The following is an 8,314-nucleotide window of genomic DNA, read 5'->3' as shown; positions in this document are numbered from 1 at the left end:
TGAAAAGTCCTATTCTAATCTGATAGGTCCCCCTTTTACTTTGACAAGTGACCTTTTTCTTTGTAATAAATGCCCCTATTCCCTTCTTGTAAGTGCCCCATTTCAGGTTGGAGAAGTACTTCTGTTTACGTCTGATAAGTCCCCTTTTCCCTTTCTAACAAGCGCCCTTTTTCCTTCTGATAAGTACCCCTTCTCCTTTCTTATAAATGTCCCTATTCACCTTTGATAATTGCCCCTATCCAATTCTGACAAGTGTCCCTTTTCCTTTGTAATAAGTGCATTTTTCGGTGATCTAAAGATCCATATAAGTTTTATAGAATCGGAGGAGTTCGTTTAGTAACAAGAACCTTTTTTCTACCACAGCAATAAAAGGAGTTGGAGCTAGGGGGCAGGGGGCACAATGTCTCAAAGTTCATAAGAACGGAATCATGCTCGTTTTCAAAGCTATCAAATGTCCATCTCTAGATATATATGAAGTGTGCCCTTTTTATGCCTCCGTTACGAAGTAGCCGGAGGCATTATGTTTTCGGGTTGTCCGTCCGTACGTCCCGTTTTTGTGATCGCGTTATCTGAAGAACCGATTGATGGATTCCTGCCAAACTTTGGTCATGTATGTATCTTGCAAAGCCAATGAACTGATAATATTTTGGGGTTACGAGGTCAAAGGTCACAGGGCTCATTATGTATGCAAAAACAGCTTGTGATCGCGTTATCTGAAGAACCAATTGATGGATTCCTGCCAAACTTTGGTCATGTATGTATCTTGCAGAGCCAATGAACTGATTAGATTTTGGGTTCACAAGGTCAAAGGTCACAGGGCTCATTATGTATGCAAAAACAGCTTGTGATCGCGTTATCTGAAGAACCGAGAGATGGATTCCTGCCAAACTTTGGTCATGTATGTATCTTGCAGAGCCTATGAACTGATCAGATTTTGAGGTCATGAGGTCAAGGTCAAAGGTCATGCGGCTCATTATGTATGCAAAAATAGCTTGTGATCGGATTATCATTAGAACAGATTGATGGATTCCTGCCAAACTTAGATCATTTTTGTATCTTGCAGAGCCAATGAACTGAGTAGATTTTTGGTTCATAAGGTCAAAGGTCATGGGCTCATTATGTATGCAAAAATAGTTTGTGAACGCATTCTCATTAGAACTGACAGATAGATTACTATTTAACTTGGGACATCTTGCAGAGCCAATGAACTGAGTAGATTTTAGGGTCACGAGGTCAAAGATCAAAGGGACATATATGTATATGAGAAATTGCTTGTAATCACGATATTCTGAGAACCTGTTAATGGATTACAATTGAACTTTAATTTGAAAATTTCTTCTGTTTTGGTTTGTAAAATTGCTCTATGACGGAGGCATCATTTTCGACTGCGCGCAGTCGAAGTTCCGTCTAGTTACACTATAACTTTAGCCCCTTCAAACTATAAGGACATTATTCTATTCAAAGGACGAAAGAGGTATCTTCCAACTAATCACAGTTTCTAAACCCCATGCCCATTTGAACTTCATGGGATGCCCTATGTTTAAAGATAAAGACCAGTTATGGTCATGCGATTGCATTGTGAAAGAAACGCTGTGGAATCGATCAGAAAAGTTTGATCATCTAGCATATAAGTATTGGTGTGTACTGCAAGGTTCTGGAATCATCAAAATGATAAGAAATTTGGCCCAGTCTTGGTAAAGTTACAAGCACCATAGACAGAAAGATGTATATGGGACTGCGTGACACATGCGCGATATCTATCAGGTCCAAATAGATATAATAATTTACCAAATATATCAATTAGTACTGGTAGGCGGTTTCTCGGCAAAATTTGTATAGTCAAAACATATTCTTTCACAGGATTGGTAATAAGAGCTTCCATTTCATTTTTTGAGAGGGGGGCGTTTCCAAAACTGATCTTTACCTTTAAGATCATAAAAGTTTACACAAGGTAGGAATTTTCAAACTCAAGGTAACTGCATAATGTACACTACATTCATGTTAAAAAGACAAACATTATTACCCTACGTACTATGATAAGATGTTATCACCCTTAATATCCCAAGAAACAATGGATTTCTCGTAGCCTCCCTAATAATTATGTTCCCCCTAATATAAAGCGACCAAGGGCATTTTTTCTTTAAATTTCCCCCAAAACTGGCTCGCTACGCTCCCTCGCACTTATAATTGTCTTGTTTGCTACTAGATGTTCAGACAAAACACAACAGCAAACTAGAATTTAATTCGTCACGAGGACGAATAAGGTGGTCTGTCTTCAAGTCTTATGATAGATTATAATATTTACTATATTGAGAAAGGGAGAAGTTATATAAACATGTAAACAATGATGATCATCATGATGATCATGATGATGATCTTGATAGTATAATGGTGATGATGATGATGATGATGTCGATGATTATCATCAACAGACCATGATGACATCAGACTGAAAAAAATGAGAGAACATTTAGATAGTATATAGTCTCGGCTACAACATACTCAAAAATCAACAAAAATCAAGCCGAAATAACGGCGATATTGCTCGCAAAAGACAAGAATGTAGAATCCAGATTTGAGAAAAAGTCATGTCCCATAGAGAATATATGCAAAATGTGAAAAATTGACATGCCTCCTTTAATCGCAAAAATACGCCATGATGCCATTGTCAAAATGAAATATCGTGGTGACCGCATTTGTAGAGAATATTCTCAGCTAAAACATATCAAAATTTGAAAGAAAATTGGTCAATATTTACAGAGATACAATCAATTTTCCAAAAATCTGCTAACGTCATAATATGCAAATTGAAATTTTGAGTTCGGAGGCCATTATGATAATGTCATGAGTTAATTGAGGGTCAAATGAGACATGAAATCATATCTCCGACTCGTAATCTATCTAAATATGAAAAAAAATTGGGGGTATCTATCCATTCTGAAGAGTTAAAATGAATTTTGTATAGGCTTGTTTTTGCACATGTAATGTGGATAAGAATAGCGCAGATCCACGCGTGCTGTTAACTTTGACGGACGCTCATTGCGTTATCACTGGTCAGAAAAAGATGAACAAGGTATCAAAATGCTTGGAAAATGTGGTAAATATGATAGAGGACATTTGGCGTTTCTATGTTGCGAAATGTCAGTACGCGCGGTTATGCGCGGAAACGCGCACACATAATTAGTGCTCTCGTGCAAAATTTTGAAAATGCTTACAATGGCCTGAAACGTGTGCAAAAAAAATTTGGAACGAATTTTAGCATTTTAAAATTTTGATGCGCGCGTTCGTGTGCGTCGAGGAGCACGCGCGGAATTTGTTGACATTTTTAGTTGACCTTTGACCTGAAGTTGATGTATACCAAATATGGTTTATTTTTGAGGACTCGTTATCGAGATATGATAATGACCTGATTTTTACAAAATGGCGCCTGGATGACGTCACGATGACCTAATGACCTTGAAAAAGTTGATTAGACTTGAAATTATAGGGCCTGATGACTGACAGAAATTCGAAGAAAATTGACTGTGTCGATTTCGAGTAAACGTGTGCCCAAAAAAGTGTACGGAAGAAATAAAAATAAATAAAGAATAAATAAATAAATAAAGAGAGAAAATTCTAACGAAATCAATAGGTGATCTGTCATCGACAGACCACCTAATTATGCTGCTGAAGCAGTTTCTTAGACAACATAAAGAGGAAATCTTGATGATCACCCCTGATATGTATTCATTATAACGTAGGGATATGTACAATGTCTAAAGATCGTAAGTTATTACTTTGAGGTCACCCTTTGTAGGTGCTACCTTTTTTTCTCCAGAAAGTGGCATTTTTTGCTAAGATGCATGCTTCACTGCCCCTCATGGTATTGAGTTACATATGTATTGAAATATTTAAAGGTGTAAGAATCATTTGATCTCAGTACATGTACATGTATATTGAATGAAACTAATGCTTAAAACAGAATTAATGTTTTATGTTAGTATAATGAACCATTAAATTGAACCGTATTATTTCTAATCTTTTGACAGGGTAGCCCATTCACCAACAAGTAGTGGTCTTTCATGGGGCCCTGAATGAACATATTTACGTATGGTTGAACCTGGCAGCTTGCAGGTTGAATCACCTTCAGTTTCCATGATAAAACATCTTCACTTGCACAGTTCTCAAACCAGGTCTCAAATGTATTCACTCTTCTTAATGTACCCTCTCTAAAATGGATTTTTGAATGACCCAAAAATGTTGATTGTTTTGGGGGTGAAACTTTATTCATTCCATAACAGTGGCATTCATTTTGTGCAATATGACATGTAATGATTACATATAAAATCTTATGAAAGTATTGATGAATAGTGTGTGTGTGTGTTACACCAACCAATGACAATTTTCTGTAAATTGTTGTTATATGATTACAACAAGAAAGAATGAAAAAATGAAAATATTACATTGATTATTGTACGATGTTGATCAGAAGCAGCAAATCACTACAGTATCATATGATTTCGTCATTCAAAATGTTTCTCTATATAAGGGCACTACAAAATTAACAGTATGTATTATTTCACCCCACTCCTATTCTTTCTTGTGCTCTCTCTCTCTCTCTCTCTCTCCCTCTCTCCCTCCCTCCATCTCTCTTTTCATCTCTCTTTCAATTCAATTCAATTTCAATTTTATTTATTTCCACAGATTCATAAAACACAATATAAATTGCAATCAAATATATAAGCATTGAAACAAAAGATGAACCTGCAGAGGGGGTGATCAAAAGCCACAAAGCTTTATCAGGATCATCCCCTGCTTAAAATTACAATATGAAAATACAATCATTTTTTTAATATTAAATAATAAACACCTACAAAAACATATATAAATATTACAAGCAAATCTATGTGTGGAGTGAATAGTAGTGGAGTGGTGGTACCAATAAATACAATATATAGAGGAAATGAATGATACAAAGAAAAAAATTGTGAGAAAAATAGTTAAAAAACACCATACAAACTAAATCTTTTAAGAGTTGGATACGAAATCAAATATTGTTTCAACTTTGAAGTGATTTCATATTCATTCCATATAGCCCATCCTTGCAAAGTGTTATTTGCCTTTCCTCTACAACTCTCAAAGCTATGTAGTAATCGGCATACTCATCCACTCTACTTTCTCCACTTTCTCCACCCCCCCCCCCCCCCTCTCTCTCTCTCTCTCTCTCTCTCTATATATGTATACCTGTTGAAGAAGATAAGTTTTATTTGGGGGGGGGGGGGAAGAGCACATATATTTTTTTAAGGTCCGATTTTGAGGAAATATTATGCAGCGAATCATCAAGCTGGTGAATAAGCAGGGGGTGGAGGGAAGGTAACACTTATAAAATGTAAAAAGTGGGGGCGAAAAAATAAACTTTTTTTTTTGCTAAGGGGGGGGGGGGCGCTTTAATTTTTGTGTTTAAAGAAGGTACAATTTACGATTTCTGAGGGGGGGGCAACTTTGAAACCATGGTACATAATGGTATCTAGCAGTGGCGTTATAAGCAAAAATGTTTGAGGGGGGGGGGGGGCAAAGAAAAAATCTGCATCACGTACCACCACTCTTGGATGCATGCCCCGATCAACATTTTTCAAAGTGGGTGAGAGGAAGCTTAAGTATTTACGATCAGGTAGTGCGTAGTATTAAGTGGCGTGGGGTCTAGGGACGGAGCCCACAGAAGAATTCATGGGGCATTCATTACGGTCAGATGAGCATTTTTGTTACCTCATTATTTTGTGACACTGGTAGGTCACTCTTTTTTTTCTCTCTTTCTATTGTCTCTTGAATATACTTTTTCAAAAAAAGTGTGGGGGAGGAGGTAATTTGAGCCCCCAAAGCCCCGCCGTTCCCCAGGCCCTGACATGTCAACCTCTAAATAGCATATTTCTTGCGTAACTATAAATTTGGGAATTGTCATTTTCCGACAAACGTATAATTTACTAAAAAGCGAAGAAACTACCGGAAAATTATCCCGGTGGGGTCACTCAATGTGACTTCCGGACCGCATGACCGTTACCAAAATCGTAGAAAAAGGGGTCAATTTCAAGCAATGTCCGCCGAAAAAATATTCCTCGAAATAAAGAAAATAGGGGTGCACAGGTGTCCCCAAAATTGATAAATAGGGGTCAGGAAAAGGGAAAAGAGAAAACCGAGAAGAAAATTCTCGGAGCCGAGTCTTGTCCTTGAAATATGGTAAAATAGGGGTATATTTGCGAAAGTGTCCTTACAATTTTATAAATAGGGGTATTCCAAAGTACGATTTTGTCCTTGTTTTGACGTAAAAAGGGGGTTAAATTTCACAAAATGTCCTTGAAATTGACCGCAAAAGGGGTTATATGCATTGGTGGTAACAGTCATACGTGTCACTCTTTGCAGGGAATGACCCCACCGGGAAAATTATGTAATGTTACATCTGTAAATCACTGAAAATCAAATTAGAAATAAACCATGGTTGAATTTTTTTCTTTCAGGGGGGGGGGGGGGCATTTTCTTCTTTCTCTTTTTTACCTTCCCTTTATCTCTTTTCCTTTTTTCTTTCCCTTTCCTTCCTTCCATTTTTTTTTTTTTTTGGGGGGGGGGGGGGGGGGGGGGAGGGGTTGGGGCAATAGCCTAGGAAGCAAGGTATTTTTGCTCTCACCCCCCCCCCCCCCCCCCCAAAAAAAAATCTCCTTTTCTTTTCTTCCTCTTCTTTCTTTCTTTCCTTTCTCTCCTCTTTCCCTTTCTCTTCTTTTCCTTCTCTCTCTCTCTTTTTTTTTTGGGGGGGGGGGCAAGGCCCCCTCAGCTGCCCCCCCCCCCCCACCCCTGGATCCATGCCTGAGAGAGAGAGAGAGAGAGAGTCAGAGAAAGGTTGAGGAGGGACACTGGTGGTAAGGGAGAGAGAGAGAGAAAAAAAAAGGTTGGGGAGGAAGAAGGATTGAGGAGGAACACTGGTGGTAAGGGAAAGAGATAGTCAGAGAAAGGTCGGGGAGGGAGAAGGGTTGAGGAGGAACACTGGTGGAATGGCCCCTAGGTCGAAAATCCCATAGAGACCATTAGAAAAATTCTATTGGTCTCTATTGGAGTCTATTGGTTTTTGTTAGACCCATAGAATTGAATCCCATATCAGATCTAGATCTAGGCCTAGAATAGTCTAGTTTGTTTATTTCTTTTTCTCAGTTTTAACTTTTCGCTGTCTTCAAACCCATCCTGTTGGATAAATAACATTACCTCACCTGATAATATAATATAAAAACAATATGTGGTGCTTATCTGTTCGGTATACAATTTGAAAACAATGATATTAAAGGCGTGAGCACTACCGGTATTTAATGTTTTTAACATTGAAGGCCGACTTATTTTCCATCTGCTTTGTTTTTTTTGTGTGTGTGTGTGTGTGTGTGTGTGATGAGGGAATTGATGTACGCAAGAACAACCAATATACAAATTTTCAAATTAAAAAGTTCATCTACATTTACTTTAAAAGTCACACATTACAAATAAAATCATGCCAGTCTATTAAAGCAATAGTAGGCACTTAAATATATATATATATATATATTTATACACAATGTCATAGTAAAAACCATTGATCATAATAGTATGACTAGGAGAATACATTATTCATTATTTCAGTATCACACTAACAGAATTTCAAATACCATATAGAACAGTTTCTTCACAATAGTACAATGTAAACATCAAGTGAGGAAATGGTATGAATTCTGTTTTAAAAGTACATGTATAATTTAAAAGTTTATGCATAATGGGACGGAAATTGCTGTTCACAACAAAAATACACTCAAAAGAGGCAGAAAGACGATGGGCATATAGAAAGATAAATATAATACATAAAGGGCAGGTATATATATATATATATATATATACACTATGCAAAAAAAGAATGTAGACACTATTTAAAGTTATTTTCAAATAAAGGAATATAAACTTATCTTTCAGATATCTAAATAAACATAAATGAATCATCTCTAAGATGATATGCAACTGGAAGCATACCATTCTTGCACGATTGTGCAGAGCCTTTTAACAATAACAGAGTCCCTGCAAGAAAATTGCAAAAAAGGGGCATCTGACCATTGAAATGTTGATGAGCCATGGAGCTTTCCTATGGCTTGTCCACGATTTTGGGTGGAAAGGAGAGTCATTGTTGAAGAAGAAGGTCTCACAGATGCTCATGTTCATTAACATTTGAATGGCTAATTGACCTATTTTCGCAATTTTCTTAATCAGACCCTCTAACAATTAAAAAAGAATGTGCCCATCCAAGCGTAAACGTTCAAAACTTGATCTTATCTGA

The sequence above is a fragment of the Strongylocentrotus purpuratus genome, unplaced genomic scaffold (genome assembly GCF_000002235.5).
Source record: "Strongylocentrotus purpuratus isolate Spur 01 unplaced genomic scaffold, Spur_5.0 spur5_scaffold_9, whole genome shotgun sequence".
Taxonomy (NCBI): Eukaryota; Metazoa; Echinodermata; class Echinoidea; order Camarodonta; family Strongylocentrotidae; genus Strongylocentrotus; species Strongylocentrotus purpuratus.
This window is presented reverse-complemented; position numbering follows the sequence as displayed.